This window comes from Camelus bactrianus, chromosome 14 (assembly GCF_048773025.1).
Source record: "Camelus bactrianus isolate YW-2024 breed Bactrian camel chromosome 14, ASM4877302v1, whole genome shotgun sequence".
Taxonomy (NCBI): domain Eukaryota; kingdom Metazoa; phylum Chordata; class Mammalia; order Artiodactyla; family Camelidae; genus Camelus; species Camelus bactrianus.
In genome coordinates, this window is record NC_133552.1 from 7,543,151 (window position 1) to 7,556,207 (window position 13,057).

At 35.3% G+C, this 13,057-nt stretch overlaps 1 long non-coding RNA gene and 1 other non-coding gene across 2 annotated transcripts; one reads left to right on the forward strand and one right to left on the reverse strand.

The window, feature by feature from the left end:
* Positions 1-15: 15 nt before the first annotated feature.
* Positions 16-10,089, forward strand: LOC123615805 (uncharacterized). The gene is made up of 2 exons (XR_006723547.2): positions 16-79; positions 1,439-10,089. It is a non-coding gene; the product is annotated as an uncharacterized LOC123615805 (long non-coding RNA).
* A 388-nt stretch (positions 10,090-10,477) lies between these two features.
* LOC123615839 (U6 spliceosomal RNA) lies at positions 10,478-10,584 on the reverse strand. The gene has a single exon (XR_006723657.1). It is a non-coding gene; the product is annotated as a U6 spliceosomal RNA (small nuclear RNA).
* Between the last annotated feature and the right edge of the window lie 2,473 nt (positions 10,585-13,057).

Below are 13,057 nucleotides of genomic sequence, written 5' to 3' on the forward strand. Positions count from 1 at the left end.
AAGTAGTTTGGACATAGAAACTTCGGCTGAAAAAGGTGGTGACGTAGCCCGAGTTTCGCTCCCAAAGGAAAAAAAGACTGTGAGTGCCTGGCACCTCAAACAGAGACATAAGTTGCTCTCGGTGCATGCTTTAAAGTCTTTTTAGGAGACAAAGGTTTTTCAAAGGGGGCTTAACGTTTGGTCTCGGCTTTTCAACGAAAAACGAATAATTGTAGCCTCATTTTTCTATCGAAGAAGAGTAACTGCAGGAGAGCCTTGATAACAGATAAAAGTATTTATGAGAAAATCACTTCATGATATATTTATATTGTGTTTTGTTAAGGGAAATAATGACCATTTATTGAAGTTTCTCATTTACAAAATTAATTTGTGAAAAGCGCTTAGAACAGCGCCTGGTAAAAATAAGCGTTGGATAAGTGTTAAATTAGATATGAATACAAACAGAAAAAGTGGCAATCCTCAGCTCAGGGTCCCTTCTTACTTCTCCCCACCCTCTTTAGACCCTCTCTCTCACCTGCATTCTTTCCTGTCTCAGAAAGGAAAACTGCTAATCTCTTCATATGTATTTAAATAAATTCGTTGCGATAGCGTTTTAATTAATAGTTAAAATCAGTCTGGAATATTTGCATTTGTTTTTTTAACAGCCTTATGACCAAAAGGGCTCACCAAAGAAATCCATCCCCTTAAAATGAAAGAATTTTCCTCAAGTACAAATTCTCTCAATGGCCTCTGATGGTTCCTCGTGATTAGATTCAAGTTATGCATCCTCAGTTGAAACAACTACATAAGGGAAGTTGTGTCTTTCCTCGAGGTATTACATCCAGAGGCACAGGGTGTCTGTTCATATTAAAGTGATATTAATCTTTATTACCGGATCAAGGTGTTGTCCACTTTCTCCACTGTTTGTTTTCCCCCTTGCAACTCATAAGCAATCTGTGAAAAGATACTTTTGAGACCAAGTAAATATCTTTCTCCTAATCAAACTCTACCTTGAAGTTTTGCGTCCGTTGATAATTCTTACTGCAACTGATTTTTACAGTGAAATTTCCAAAGTACTGATTTTTCCCTCCTAATTCCTTCAAGCCCTCCACATTTATTAGCCCTGATGCTACTATCAAGAAAAACCCTCCTTATTTACTTACTATTAGTATGAATATACGTGAACATTTTATTCAAGAAGTTATAATCCATTGTTTTTCTTATTTGTTTATTTATTAATAATAAATAGACTTACCTAATAGACTATTTTTAGGACAGTTTTAGAGAAAAATTGAGTAGAGAGTTCCTGTGTATCCCCCGACCCCACACAGTTTCCCCTGTTACTAACCTCTGACATTATTATGGTACATTCTTATAACTAACCAATATGTTGGTATTAACTACAGCCTATAGTTTTCCAGATTTCCTTAATTTTTACCTAATGTCCTTTCTGTTTCAGGATCCCATCCATGATACAATATTACATGGAGTTGTCATTTCTCCTTAGGCTATTCTTCGCTGTGACATTTTCTCAGACTCTACTTGTTTTTGATGACCTTGGCAATTTTGAGGAAAACTGGTCAGGTACCTTGTAGGATGCTCTTTTATTCGAATTTATCTGATGCTTTTCTAGATTAAACTGGGGTTATAGGTTTTTGAGAGGAAAACCACAGAGAGAAGTGGCATTTCATTACATTATAGCAAGTATAATTTATCATTGTTTATACTGAATTTGATAACCTGGCTAAAGTAGTGTTTGTCAGATTTCTCTACCACGAAGTTACTCTTCTTTCCCCTTTCCATACTGTACTCCTTGGAAGGAAGTCACTGTGCACAGCGCACATTTCTCAAATGCTGCCCCTTCATTGGGGTAAAATATTTATGTAATTTATTTGGAATTCTTCTGCATGGGAGATTTGTTTCTTCTCTTCCGTCCTTATTTGCTTTGATGCTCAAATTATCTGGAATTTGGTCAGCTTCGGGTTGACTCTTTTTGACCTGCACATTGAGTACTTCCTTACTTTGTGGCACAGTAAGATTTTCTAGGCTCATCTTGTACATTCATTATTCCTTCCCTGGAATCAAAAAATTCTCCAAAAGTCTTGGTTTCTTTTATTTTTTATTGGAGAATGATATTTAGAAGTTAAGACCTTGGCACTAAGGCTCTTTATTTAAATTGGGTTCTTATTGCTTTTAGGTTCTCTCAGTAGACAGAAGTAAGGGAGAGGGGAAATCGATTTTTTTCCCAAATTAGAAATCATAAGTATTGATACTTAGGATTCCTATAAAATTCCACTGTTCTTTGTTGTCGTCCCCATTTCATACTTATATCTGCCTTTTTCAGCAGTGAGAATCTTGTTTCCTAACAGCACATTTACTTACTTGCCTAATACTGCATTGCACTTAAAATAGTTTCAGCATTGCTACATTCACATAGTTACATAAGTAAATCTACTAAAAACGGTTTAAGCCCATATTTGTAGTTTTTCTTCCTTAGGCTGAGGGTTGAAAGTCAAAGTACTACGTGTAAAGATGACTTGGATTACTTCTCTTATCCCACTCTATCCAAGTTTGGTGGGTTTATATTGGTCATTTGAAATACACTTGAGTTCATTTGTTTCTATTTCTGGTTAATTTTTCCTTCCATTATTGATGATTTCATTTTACTTTTGGAATATGTCGAATAATATGCTTCCAAAAGTCAAAACCATACAGAAAGTTATATTCAGAGAAATATCATGGTCTCCCTATCTCTGAACCCTTTCTCCTATCTCTTTTTATATGTATACATATGTTATGGAGGGGGCTTGTTTCCTTAAACTTCACAGACCAACCTGTGCTAGCTTCAAATTTTTCTTTTACAGCTTCCTCACCTCTCTCAGCCCTCATAGAATTTAAGAGTTAGGGCATTTTTCTGGCGTATGCTTTGGCTTAAGGGAATGCTGTGGCTGGTTTGATCTTCTATCTAGATCACTAAAACTTTATCCATATATCCATATGGTGATATCCATAATATCACCCATCCTAAAGGTGTTTTGCTTTCTTATTATTCATGTGTTTACTGGAGTAGCACTTTTACTTTCCTTCTATAACTTTTCCTTTGCAATCACAAATTGGCTAACGGTTACAAGAAGCCTAGCTTTTGGTCTACCCCAGCTTTCAACATGCTTTCTTCACTAAGCTTAATCATTTCTAGCTTTTTATTTAAAGTGGCTGGTGTGCAACTCTTCCTTTCACTTGAACAGTTAGAGGCCATTGTAGGGTCACTAATTGGCCTGATTTCAATATTACTGTGTCTCAGGGAATACGAAGGCCCCAGGAGAGGGGGGAGAAGGGGGAGGAGCTGGTTCATGGAGCAGTCAAAACACACACAACATTTATTGATTAAGTTCACCATCTTATATGGGTGCAGTTCATGGGTGCCCTGAAACAATGTCAATAGTAACATCAAGGATTACTGATCACAGATCATCATAACAAACATGATAGTGAAAAAGTTTGAATTATTGTGAGAATTACCAAAATATGACACAGAGACACAAAGTAAGCAAATGCTGTTGGGAAAATGGCACCAATAAACTTGCCCGGTGCAGGGTTGCCACAAACGTTCAATTTGTAAAAAACACGGTATCCACATAAAGTGCAATAAAACGAGATGTGCCTGTATCGTATATATTCATGTTGCAAAGTATCCATCCTTTCCTATTTTCTCTGGAGTTTTTATTAGCAATGAGTGTTGAATTTTGTTGAAGTGTTTTTCAGCAACTAGACATATTAATATGGGGAATTATCTTAATATTTCCTAATATTGAACCATGCTTTCAAATTTGTTATAAATCTCAAGTGGTCATAACACATTGTTTTCTTAAGGTAGTACTGGAGATTGTTCACTATATTTCACTTAGGATTTTTTCATTTATAAGTGATGTTGGTTTGTAATTTTTTTTGTCATATCTTAGTCAGGTTTTTGTGTCAAAGATTAGTCACTGAAGCAGAAATTAGAAGCAAAATAGATGAGGGAGTCCCACTTTCCCAGTCTCCTACAATCTTCCTTCTCTAAATATACCTAACAAGCCATATTTTGCTCACCTCACATTTTTTGTTCATGCAAGTCTTTTACTTTCCCATTAATATTTATATAAATCAGGACTACCCTTGGTGTGCACCATCTTTGAACTTCTGTATATAGTAATAAAAAAAATTTAGCCTACTAGAATGTTTCCTGTGTTATACATTGGTTACTTTTAGGGTCCTCCTGTTATCTTCACTTTTGAAATTATTCATGTTTGCAAAAGGAGAATTTACCAACACTTTGAAGCCATCTTTTCTTTTTGTCACATATACAGTTCTTACTGTGTTTAGCCTTTCCACCTTGGTTGTTACAAACTCAAAATTGATAGGATCATTTTCTCCTGGTTTCTCAACATTTTCTGGTGATACCCACACTGGTTCTCTTGGCTCTACCTTTATAGTTAGGCCCATGCCTTAAGTCTATCATTTCTTCCAGCCCCTGTTCCATCCTCATAGATGGATCTTAGGAATGGACCCATGCCAAATTAGTCGTTCATAATTACTGAGTTCCTTTTTGCCCAAAGTAGCCACCAATGCCTAGAGATAGAGGAGGGTTATGTATGGCTCCTTGCCACAACTTTGCTACCAGGTTTTAAAGAAAGCAAATTCCAGACTAAATTTTGCCACATATACAGACATTTATTAGCAAAGTGTCACAAAACAAAGTAACAACACTTTTATGATGAAGTCCCAATTTTGTCCTTTAAATGTGCTAAACAATTTGCATGATGAGTTAATTGGAACCAACAATAGAGGTGAATTCAGTTACTTTATAGATTACTGTAGTAGGAATTTTCCAAATTAGTAGCTGAACACAAACTTTTTCAGAATAAAACTTCATACCAGTTCAAAGGATGCCCTGTTATTATAAGGGTGAGGATTGTTTCTATATTTCAACACGCCTATCTCTCTATATTTACATATACATCTTGAACACTGCTAAACACATCAATAAAAATTTGCTTCTAGTATCAAGTATACTAATTAACAAAACTGGCATTGATCAGAGGTGAATAGAGCTAAAGTGGATATAGTAGTCATCTATGGAATGTTAACCCTATTATTAAATATTAGCTAACCATCTCTAAAATATATATATTCCTGAGTAGGGTACACACTAACCCTTATGATGTTGACTTAAACTAATACACACACAATGATATCACATTGTTTATGCTGAAGTATTTGAAAATAAACTAGACAATTCACAACAGGTCTTAAGCCAAACCCCAGTTCATTTATCTTGCCTGACTTGTGTTGCCCGCCCCCAAAATGATACTAGGAGGCATTTTGTAAATAAGAAAACAATGTATTTCCTTATGGTGCTAAGTGCACTTGTTCCTGAAAATGACAGTGTGAGTAAATCCTAAAGAGAAAAGTTTTTCCCTAGCAGGGGTAACAGCAGGGAAGGTAGTAAAGATACAGGTGTAATGAGGCCAAGGCAGGGGCCAGCCAGTTTCTCCAGTTGGTCCAGGCCTTAGTCTGCCTGCCATTACATCTTCTAACAAGTACATTCTCTGGTGATGTTCATTATTGCCCCCACTCATCTTTCTGTCAGTCTTCACAGAAAACCCAAAACTAAAAATGGATGTGGCATACCAGACTTCACACAAATAAAATGATACCCAAAAATGGAAGAAGTAAGCAATTCTCTTCAATGAACCCTAAAGAAGATTTTCTTAAAATAAAACTGTTTTGCTACAAAGCCATATGATTTTTATCCTATTTGTAAAGAAAATCTGCATTTGGTAATTTTTATATCTAGAATAGGAAATTTCAGGGGTTTGGGTGAAAGAATTAATTTATGAAGTAAAATACTGTATAGTTTTATTTCATGGAATGTAATTGATTCCCACAATTTTTTTTTTTAGCAATACTTTTTTTTTTTTTTGAGTTATCAAAGCACTTCCTGTAGAAAGCTACTTTGGGGGACTTCTTTCTTTATAAAAAAATTTTTTTGTGGGGGATGTTATTAGGTTTACTTATTTATTTATTTATTTTTAGAGGAGGTACTGGGGATTAAACCCAGGACCTTATGCATGCCTAAGCATGTGCTCTAGTGCTTGAGCTATATCCTCTCCCCACCCCTACAAATTTTTATTAATTCTATGCATGATGCCTTTTATGCTTCTAATCAGGAATTACTGAAATATGTATGTTAAAACATCCAAATTGTATACTTTAAATATGTGTAGTTTACTGGATGGTTTATTAACTCTATTTAGTCAATCTTATCAGCTTTATATCTTCCCAGAAATTTCTCGAAATGTCTGGTCCTTTTGTGGAATCCTTCCTGACTTTTATTTTAAACTGGAAGATAAACCCTGGTTTTTACATTCCACTAAGCCGTAGATAGTCCAATACAGGATTCTCTCTGGAAACTAAAATCCTCACCCAATGTGTTTAAACTAATTTGTGGAAGATGAAAAATTAGACAATCATTTATAATAAAGGCATGTATGTAATTAAAAACTTAGAAAGTGCTAGGCTCCTAGCACACTCTTTTATCCAGCATCTTTCTGCTCTCATTTGACTCCTGCATCTATATTTACCTTATTTCTGTGCTGCCTCAATGTTTCTCCTCAGCAAGATGCTGCTGGTGCTTCTGATGCAGTTCATTCTAGGGTTCTTGCACTCGTTTACTTTCTTGTAACATTCTGGTGCTGTGACTACCATCTTCTCCTGAACAAGCATTGTCTTTATTTGGTGGGGCCAAGGGGAAGAGATATAGAGTTGTAACGTTACATATTATTGGTGTCATGCCTTAGACCTGAAGACAAGGAGATTCCCTCTTGCTGTTGGCATTGAGGTTGTCTATGCTAAATTAACAGGCTGTTCCAGTTTCAGAAACCTCACTCTTGTTACCAATTGATTTTGATTTCCTCAGGTTGGCTAGGTCTCTAAAAATGATCCATATGGAACTTATAAGAACATTTTCTGAAGGTTCTCAGTGATAACATGGAGGGTATACCTCAAATGGCATTTCAACGTTAAATGCTCACACATTCCATCCAATGATCTCTTGGATATCTCCATCCAACCATCCAACTGTACAACTCTATTTTTTGTTTGTGGGATGGTAGTTGGTTGTAGACTGAATAACAAAACATCACAACCATGGCAACGGCACCACGGGTATGTGCATGTAAGTGAGGAGAATTGTGAATAAATGCTATGCATCCCAAATAAAATTAACACAAGGCAGGATGGCATGGGAGGGGAGGATTATTTTCAATTTTAGATATGCTTAGTTTGAAGGAGTGGATTCTTCTAAAGGAGATTCCTATTAGGCAGTTGGGAATGTGTGACTTAAGTTCAGGAAAAAAGGCAGGAGGAGATAACTTGTTTGTCAGCTGCCTAGTGCCTAATGATCAATAAAGCCTTAATTGAATGAGATGCTCCAGGGGAAAAATATAAAATGAGAAAAACAAGAAACTCAAACCAAGTCTTGACATTAAGAAGAAAAGATTAGGTGTATATCAACTATACTTCAATTTTAAAAAATTAAAGGAAAAAATGTAGAGTTAGCAAAAAGAAAAGAAATATTTAGAAACAAATTAATGTCCATCAATTGAGGACTTACTACACAGTTATGGTACAGTCACATGATGGAATATTATGTAGCAGAAAAAAGAATGAGGAAGTTCTTTCTGTATTGACATAGAATAGTCTTTGAGTTATGTTGTTATTTGAGAACTGCACAGTACAAGGAATAGGGGACACACATAGTGAAGTGCCCCAGAAGGGGGCTTTAGGGAAGGGGACAGTGGCAGTTGACACTGTTGTTGAGAGTGAGGAATGCCATAGAACAAGCAAGGGGCAGATGGAGAAAGAGTCTTGGTGAAGAGGTGAGGGCTGAAGAAAAGAGAAGCCATGCTCCTCAGGACATTGAAAGAGAGAAGACCTGTTTATTTATGGAGGGAAAATAGTCTGTGGGCAGTGTCTTTTGCCTGGTTGTGAAGAATCTGGTAAAGTGTTCTAGGAGACAGTACCAAGCCTACCTACCGTGGCTTCCTCAGCACATCCACATCTCTGCACACCAGGGTCCTTCCCTAGTCCCCTCCCACAGTACTGGACCATTTTCTAATCCTTAACTCTCAGTGATGTTCTCTTGTGACAGATTTGATTTTCACGTAAAAGTGTTCTTGCTGCCTCTTTTACTCCATGTTTATTATTTATACACTATAACCTGGGAACTTCCTTTTATTATAGTTTAAACATCCTAATAAATAGTCAAGCTTTTATTAAAATTGTTATAGATAGCATATTACCTAAAATTCAGAGTACCTAGCAGTTTAATGTGCATTTGTTCAAATATATTTCTATGGATATTTTTAGTACTATGGCAATAAATAATAATTTATTTCAAAAGCCTCAGCTTTTGTACAGTAATCTACATTCATAAATGATGGGTTCTCAACCCAGAGAGCTTAAAAGTAGCTAACATAGTACTTACTCTGTGCCAAACACTATTCTAAATACATTACATAATTGACTCATTGAATTTCCTGAACAATCCTATGAAGTAGGTGCTATTGTCATCCCTATTTTACAAACCAAAAAACTGAGACTCTGAAGGGTTTCATAACTGTTACTTGCTCAGGGTCATAGAGCTAATAAGAACCAGAGCCAGATACTTAAGCATAACTATGTTGGCTCTAAACTTATAGGAGAAGTGTATCTTGTAGAGAATATGTGATAAATTTAACTTAAGGAGGATTTGAATGTGTTCATGTAAAAATTATAAAATTTTTGTTTGATCACTACAAAAAATGCCATAAAATATAATTGAACCTGTAAAAAATGTACGTAATATATATTCACTGTAACAAGTGAAAAGTACACAGGTGTATGTGTATATCACTTACATGTGGAATCTAAAAAACATGACACAAATGAACTTATTTACAAAACAGAAAAAAACTCACAAACACAGAAAACAAACTTATGGTTACCAAAGGGGAAAGGGGGTGGGGGAGGGATAAATTAGGAGTTTGGGATTAGCAAATACAAACTACTATATATAATATAGATAAACAACAAGGTCCTACTGTATAGCACAGGGGACTATATTCAGTATCTTGTAATAAATCATAATGGAAAAGAATATATATATATATCAATAATATAACATACAACATTGTAAATCAAGTATACTTCAATTAAACAAACAAACACTTGAAAAAATACAGAGATACATAACGAAAATGCTAATCATCTATCGTCCAGCCCTCACTTTGCCCAAATCCTCTGAGGTAACCAATGTTAATATCACAGAATATCTCCTTTCACATTCTCCCTGTTTGTCCAAATATATACACACATATATGGGGTTTCCCCCTTGATGCTGCTTTTCTTTCTGCCCCTTCTTTTCACAGAATGGAATCATCCTCTACACATGTTCTTGCAGCTTGCTTTTTTCCAGTCCTTTGGTGGGAAACATTTCACTTTGGAATCATCCTCAGTTACTCTGGGGAAATTCCTTCTTCTGATACCTGTGTTGGGCAAAAGAGCCTTTGGGGAAAAATGACCCCTGCCCACCTACAGCCTGGATCTGTAAGTGGAAATAGGACAGGACTGAGGTCATCTGTGGTCATCTGGTGGCCATTGCAGAAGGGACACTGTAGCTACACACACCAAGGGACATCACTGTGACACTGGGTAAATGAAACCTATAGAGTGGTCCCTTTGTTAATTCTGTTTTCCTTATAATTATTAACAGGAAAATCCCTGAAACAAAGTCACTTTTGTATTTATCTGATAAGGAGAGGGAGCTGGGGAGTCTCCCTTACTAATGCCAAGGGGTAGAATGGGTCAGTTCACACTGATTGATACCCTATCCCTGGTAGAGCCCAAAGGGAGCCTGGGACAGACCTGTGACAGCCAAACGATCAAAGATTTAACTGCAGAATACTCATGGGCAGGACTTCATAACATTGTACGAAGCAAAAACTCAAAACGAATTGATGTATGAATTAAGATATTCACTGATGTCATTATCTCTAGTTTTGTTTTTATAAAAATACATTAATACTGGTATGTATGGATGTTCATTTACACCACTGGTAAGGTAAAAATTGGAACAATTTTTCTGGAGAGCAGTTTGGCAATATATGCCAAAATTTTAAAGTCTGGACACTTAAAAACACATTATTGTAGAATATTTTAAATATATACAAAAGTGGACAGAAGAGTGTAATGAACTGTCTTGTGTCCATCATCCAGCTTCAACAATTTTCAGCTTGGGGTCAGTCTTGTTTCATACATACTCCATCCACTTTTTCTCCCTTCTGTATTATGTTGAAACTAATTCTAGATATCATTATTTATTTTTTTCTAAAAAATCATTTTATGTCATTGTTATTTATTTGCATTTATATTTTAACTTTATATTGATGCATAATATATATACACAGTGCTATTTATCTAATTTTTTCTTTTTTTTAAATCCATGTGTGTCATCCTTGTACAAGGGCCATGCCAATCTTCTCTGTATCTTTCCAATTTTAGTATATGTGCTGCCGAAGCAAGCACTTTTTTCATTTATTTGTTTTTAAATTGACGTATGGTCAACTTACAACGTTGTGTGTTAGTTTCTGGTGTACAGCTTGGTGATTCAGTTATATATGTGTGTGTATATATATATACATATGTATATATATATACATATATTCCTTTTCATAGTCTTTATCATTATAGGCTATTATAAATTTTTAAATAAAGATTATTTTTAGAGACATTTTAGGTTTAGAGCAAAATTCAGAGGAGTTATAGAGACTTCCCATGTAATCCTTGCCCCTACACATGCATAGCTTCCCCCATTATCATTATCCCCTACCAGAGTGGCATAATTATTACAATTGATAAGCCCACATTGACATATCAAAACCTGTAGTTTGCATTAGAGTTCATTCTTTGTGTTGTACACTCTATGGATTTGGACAAATGTACTGACATATATCCATCCTTACAGTATAATACAGAGTATTTTTCACAGCCCTAAAAATCCTCTGTGCTCCACCTATTTCTCCTCACTAACCATCCCAACCACTGATCTTTTTACTGTCACCATACTTTTGCCTTGTCCAGAATGTCATATAATTGGAATCATACACTATGTAGCATTTTCAGATTGGCTTTCACTTAGTAGTATGCATTTAAGTTTCCACCATGTTTTTCATGACTTGATAGATGATTTCTTTTTGGCACCGAATAATAATCTGTTATCTGGATGTATCACAGTTTATTTATCCATTTGCTTACTGATGAACATCTTGATTGCTTCCTGGTTTTGGCAATTATGAATAAGGCTGCTATAAACATTTATGTTCAGGTTTTTATATGGACCTCAGTTTTCAACTCCCTTGGGTAAATACCAAGGAGCAATGTGATTGCTAGATCACATGGTAAGAATGTTTAGTTTTGTAAGAAACTGCCAAACTGTCTTACAAAGTGGCCATACCATTTTTGCATCCCCACCAGCAATGAATGAGAGTTCCTGTTGCTCCACAATGTTTTCAGCATTTGGTGTTGTAAGTGTTTCGGATTTTGACCATTGTAATAGATGTGTAGTGGTATCTCACTGTTATTTTAATTTGCATTTCCTTGATGACATAAGGGGTGGAGTATTTTTTCATATGCTTATTTGCCATATCTTCGTTGGTAGGCTGTCTGTTAAGGTCTTTGGCCTATTTTTAAATCTAGTGCTGTTCATCAAATTTTTACAAACCAAACACACTAATACCTGACCAAGAAACAGAATACTTCATATCAGTAAATTTGTTTTAGCATAACCGTTATGCCATTATTTTATTACATCTAAAAATTAAGCAATGATATCATTAAATGTCTAGTATTCTAATTTCCAAATTTCTCATAAATGTAATTATTTTTTAGTTTATTTTCTTGAATCAGGATCCAAGTAGGTCCACCTATTGCAACTGGCTGATCAGTTAACCCCTTTTAGTGTTTAGATTCCCTTTCCATCTCTCATTTATTCCCCCTTGGAATTTATTTTTTCAGTTTTTATTTTTATTGAGGTATAAGTGTCATATAGCACTATATTAGTTTCTGGTGTTCAACATAATGATTCGATGTTTGTATTTATTGTAAAATGATCACCATAATAAGTTCAGTTAACATCTGTCACCATACATAGTTACAGAATTTTTTTTCTTATGATGAGAACTTTTAAGATTTACTCTCAGCAACTTTCAAATATGCAGTACAGTATTATCAACTATACATTAAATTCTCATGACTTGTTTTGTAACTGGAAGTTTATATGCTTGGCCCCTTTACCATTTCACCCAGCTCCCACCTCTGGCAACCACCAATCTGTTCTTTGTGTCTATGAGCTTGTTTTGTTTTGTTTTAGATTTCATGTATAAGTGAGGTCATATGGTATTTGTCTTTTTCTCTCTGGCTTATTTTTCTTAGCATAATTCTGTCAGGGTTCATCCATGTTGTTGCAATTGGCAAGATTTCATTCTTTTTATGACTGAATAATATTTCATTGTATATGTATGAACCACATCTTGTTTACCCATTCACCTACTGATAGACACTGAGGTTGCTTCCATATCTTGGCTGTTGTAAATAATGCTGCAATGAACATGGGGGTGCATACATCTTTTTGAGTTAGTGTTTTAGTTTTCTTCAGATAAATACCCAGGAATGGAATTGCTCAACCATATGATGGTTCTATTTTTAATTTTTTGAGGGACCTCCATATTTTTTTCCATAGTGGCTGTACCAATTTACATTCCCACCAACAGTGCACAAGGGTTCCCTTTTCTCCACATCCTTGCCAACACATTATTTCTTACATTTTTGATATCCATTCTAATAGGTGTGAGGTGTTATCTCATCATGTTTTTGATTTGAATTTACTTGATGATTAGGGATGTTGAGCATCTTTTCACGTACCTGTTTCCTATCTGTATGTTTTCTTTGGAAAAATGTCTATTCAGGTCCCCTGTTTATTTTTAAATCAGATTATTATTTT